Source organism: Desmodus rotundus, chromosome 2 (assembly GCF_022682495.2).
Source record: "Desmodus rotundus isolate HL8 chromosome 2, HLdesRot8A.1, whole genome shotgun sequence".
Classification (NCBI taxonomy): domain Eukaryota; kingdom Metazoa; phylum Chordata; class Mammalia; order Chiroptera; family Phyllostomidae; genus Desmodus; species Desmodus rotundus.
In genome coordinates, this window is record NC_071388.1 from 88792744 (window position 1) to 88797724 (window position 4981).

At 38.9% G+C, this 4981-nt stretch overlaps 1 pseudogene; it reads left to right on the forward strand.

The window, feature by feature from the left end:
- Positions 1-1379: 1379 nt before the first annotated feature.
- Positions 1380-1501, forward strand: LOC112320725 (U6 spliceosomal RNA; annotated as a pseudogene).
- The last annotated feature ends 3480 nt before the right edge of the window (positions 1502-4981 follow it).

Below are 4981 nucleotides of genomic sequence, written 5' to 3' on the forward strand. Positions count from 1 at the left end.
GATGAAAACAAAAAGAGGACTAGTAAGAATTAATTTATGCTGGAAAATTCATCTCCCCATGGAGTAATCACAGAATGTAGAACCTAGACTCTAATTCGTGAGATCTTGGTGCCACTAAAATAAAGAAGGGGAAGTCCCGGAGGTTAAACAATTTTCCTACCCTCTAGAGAGAGACAGAACTGGAATAAAACTAGATCTTCCAACCCTAGGTCAGTGGTTTCTCTCCAACTATCAATAATGTTCTAGATTTGTGGTGTTCAGACATTTTTTTTCTTTTACAGAAGAACCCCTTTCTCGAACAAATTCCAACTCAAAGTTTGATGTTAGTAGCAGATAAAAGAAGAGGTAATCTGGTGGGAGAACTGGGAAGATATTTCCCTCAACACAAAACAGTGGGAACCCAGCTTTGCTTTTCCTAACCACAGAAGAAGACTAGAAAAAGCGACTAAGAGAAAATTGCAAGTTGTTGAAACCTGTCTTCAGGGGTCACAGCACCACTATACTTTCACCCTCTTCTCTCTTTGGTACTCTGGCCTGCCGCTACTTCTGATGCATGGAGCCCCTCTGCTCTCTCCTTTATTAAAGCCGAAAGAAGTTATTGGTGCATTGATTTAAGACTATTCACTCTAATACTTATTGATTTAAGACTATTCATTCTAATACTTGGAATCACAGTCCAACTTGCTTTATAAGTCTTTCTTTTCTCTTTAATTGTGAGATATAATCTCCTCTCCCAGCGACCATTTCAAACAGTTGGCAACAGTTTGGGGTGATCATTTAGGTGAGCTCTAGACTACACCATGAAGCAGAGTTCTTTAACTGGCTTTAGTTATTTTAAGTATCCTAGGTGGAACTCAGGAATTACAATATAATATTTTCTTTTCAGCTCTCCATGCCTGGATTGGAAAGCTGACTCTACTGGTTACTTGCTATGTAAATTTTAGTAAGTTACTGAACTTTTCTTAGTATCAATTTTCTAATCTGCCACTTGGGTTTAAGAATTCTGCATCAGAAATGTGTTAAGAAACATTAAAGCTGATGAAGAATTCAATACATCTTATAATGTTTAGGGCAACAAGCAAACACTGATTCCATGTTCTACTCCCTTCTCCCCTTTTGGAAGAGGATGATTTGAATAAAATAGGCTGTGACTCCTATCATCCTATTCCCAGAAGCAAGGTACCATCAGCTATAGTTTTTTGGAACTGGAACCTATTTTTCCAAACAAAAGCACACCCACCACTCCAGGACCCTTCCAGCCTTGGCTTCTACTCCTCCCTTGCCGTCTAGAGCTCATGGTGGTTCATGGTTTTGGTCCTGATTTCACACATACAGATGCAAATCAAACACAGGTCCTTTCTTCAAGAAATCTACAATTCGTGCTCGCTTCGGCAGCACATATACTAAAAATTGGAACGATACAGAGAAGATTAGCATGGCCCTTATGCAAAAAATCTACAATTCAGTTAGGGCTCTGAACAGAAGACAGTTATACACTTTTACCTTAACCCCACCTGAACTTTCACACCTGCATTTCAGGGTCCAGAGTTAAATAAATCTCCCTCTGTCAATTATATAACATCACTTGACAAAGGGGTGTCTGTAAATCTCCTACAAAATGCCTTCTTCCCCCTCCCCTGCTCTGCTCTTGTTCCACCGGAAATATTTTCTGGGCTACTCTGCCTCCAAGTTTCTTGGTAGACTTGGCCAATTGGAAGGCAGAGCCTGAGGACTGAGGGACAGGACAGGACAAGCAGATAAGCTGAGATGTTTCTCCCCCTTTTGCTGTGGTGTCTTGGGCAGTTACTACGTTTCCTCTGTGACTGCAGCTCCTGTTGGACAGGCCAACTGTGGTCCACTCACTGTGAAACTACAGTCCACCCCGTCCTCATCTCTCCAGACAGATGATCGGTGTTTCCTGCTGAAGCTAATACCTTGATTGCTGCATGATCTGCTCTTTGGCTTCCCCGAGAATCCATCACCCATGTAACCAATTCCTGATGTTAAATTTGTTCACTTTTAAATGTTTACCATGGCTCCCATGTTCCTGTTTAGATTTTGCCTTATGTGTAAGGCTTGTCCTAATTAATATACTTATATAATATGTTCAGATGTGTGTGTGTGCCTGGGAACACATTAGAGACAAAAAATTAACTTATATACTATATCCAACATTGACTGGCATGCAGTAGGTGTTTAATGTGCATTGTTTGTAAATTAACTGTTTGCAGAATCAGGGGAAATAACACACAAGGTAATTCAAATGTGGGAAAATTCACAGTAACCTCAATCATTTCCTCACTTAAAAACCATGTACGCTGCTTGATTTTTTGACAGTAATACGCATTATACATGCCAGGAGACATGTTTGTGAAATACTGTAGTTGGAAGAAAAAAATTCACATGAAAAAGTTCATTAAGAATTATTTCTAATGCACCAATGAGGGGAAAACTCAATATTTTGATCTGGCCATAGGGTTGACAATAATGAACACAGGTTTTGTTCAGATAAGGTAAGAAATGCAGGTCTTCAAAGGGGGAACCAAGCATGATTTGTTGGCTTCACCTGAATCTTCATGTACATGTGAGTCTCTTTCTGAAGAAATTTACACTTCTTCCTTGTAAAGCCTTTATAAAAGAGTAGAGTGCATTTTACTGTTTTCCCTTTTGCAGATTTAATTTTATTTTGTAATTAACAATAACTAGTTTGGGAATTATACTGTGGTGTCTCTTGGTTTTTAATTTTCATTGAGTCTTTCATGAAAAACTACAAACTCCTCAGAGGAACTGATCTAGTTTGTTGCCATGGATAATTGTCTCTAAATAAACTCAGGGTAGTTAAGTGGATATGAACAGATGGAAATAAATTGATGGAAGTTGACTATTGTGCCTCTTGGCTCTTGTTTATTTGTCACCAGCAGTGTATTCCTTTGTCTTGTCATGCCTGGTATTCTATGCACTTGAACTTTAACAATGTCAGCTGGATTCCTCCTCAGAGCCTGCATACAATTGAGCCCCAGGGTAAAGCCTTCTGCCAACCTGGCCAGACCACAGTAGAAGCCAGTGGCCTAATCACAGTCCTCTAAGCTCTATAGAAAGATAGGTCACACATATCGGCACAGCTGCCTAACCATGCCCATGTTTACCTAACCTTCAGCTGGAATTGCAGGCAGGCTGTTATTTTACACATGGGAAAAATAAAGCCAGGGGAGTAGAAATGATTCAGCTTAGTGTTTACTCATTCATTGAACAAATTCCACAGTTAGTTATTAAGTGCCTACCATAGACTAGCTACAGTCCTGGAGACTGGAAATACCATAGTGACACAGCACAGTCTCACAGCCCGGGGAGACCTCACAGCCCAGGACCTCACAGCCCAGTAGGGGAGAGAGCCAAGTCATCTGGAAATTTAAATGCAGTGCGATAAGCATGAGCTCAGTGATGTGGGGGCTCATAAGAGGGTTGCGTAATGCAGTCTTTGGCGGTAGAGAATTAAATCTTAAAGAAAGGACACCTTAGTTGTGACAATATGAGTGAATGGTTGGTCAGGAAATAACTCACTACCAAATGTACTGGCCATTCAATCAAGCTTGGCCCCTAGGTATTTCAGTTTAAGACAATAATGTTTGTAGGGATTCTATAGGTTTCTAATGCTATAGGTAATAAAAATTTCAAGAGGATACCAGTGAATTATAATACTAAGAAGCCTATTTTGAAAATATGGAAGATTTTGTTGAAGAAAACAGAGTCAAAACACTTAAACCAATTAGAGGATAATACAGAAAAAATATTTTATTAAGAACTAATTGATATAAGTAATATTGTTGTTATGAGATTCTCAGAGTAGTTCAACAACCTTCATTAAAAAGAACTAAACTGAAGCTTGAAAGATGGGTGAGCAGTAAAGCTGAGAATGTGTGTCTAATCTCAAGTTATCACTAATCTCAAGTTCTCACTAGATTCTACCCCCAACATTAATTTTGATTACATTTTTCCCAGCTTGGTTCTTTTGGAAAATTTTTCTTTTTTTGCCAAGCCCATTTTTACAGGTTGAATTGTATCACACCAAAAGAGAGGCTGAAATCCTAACCCCTGGCATTTGTGAATTTGACATTATTATAAACAGGGTTCATGTAGGTGTAATCAGGTTAAGATAGGATCACACTGGATTAGAGTGGGCCCTAATCACTTATGACTGGTATCCTTATAAGGAGAAGAAAGAGACAGAGAGACACACACAGGAGGAAGATGATATGAAGCCACATAGAGAGAAAGTCATGTAACAACAGAGACAGATATTAAAATGATGTATCTACAAACCAAGATACACCTAGGATTGCTAGAAACACCAGAAGCTAAGAAAAAGGCATGTAAAAGGCTCACCATAGAGCCTTCAGAAATAGCACGGCCAACCGACACCTAGATTTCAGATTTCTGACCTCCAGAACTGTGAGAGAATAAGTATTTGTTGTTTCAAGCCACCTGAGTAAGCACTTGGTTATAGAAGTTCTAGGAAACTAACATGCAAACTAGATATGTGGTCCTGTCCTTGAAAGGAATTTCGCATTTATGAATACCCTAAATAAATATTATCTTTAAGATTGCTTGAAATACTAAATGATATGAAAAGACAAAGGATTCAGCAGCAGAGTGCACTTGAAGATTACCCATAGTGGTTATTGCAGATGGTGAGTTTAAGATCTCAAGGACCAGGCCCTCCATAGCAAACAGGCTCAGATACAGTGACATAAGGAGCCAAAGAACACCAGTCATCACAGATGGTGTCAGGCTCTTTGAGGCTCTCACTTCTCTCTCCCAGGAATATCAGTTTAGAACAAAAGATCATAATATTTAATATGTTAATATTTGCTCAATGGGTACTAAAATTGAAAGAGTATTTTTTGCAGTTTTAGTTAGTTGATCAGTTTTACACATCACATGGTTATATTATAGAATGTTTTGAAAAAGGAAAACAAAGAAC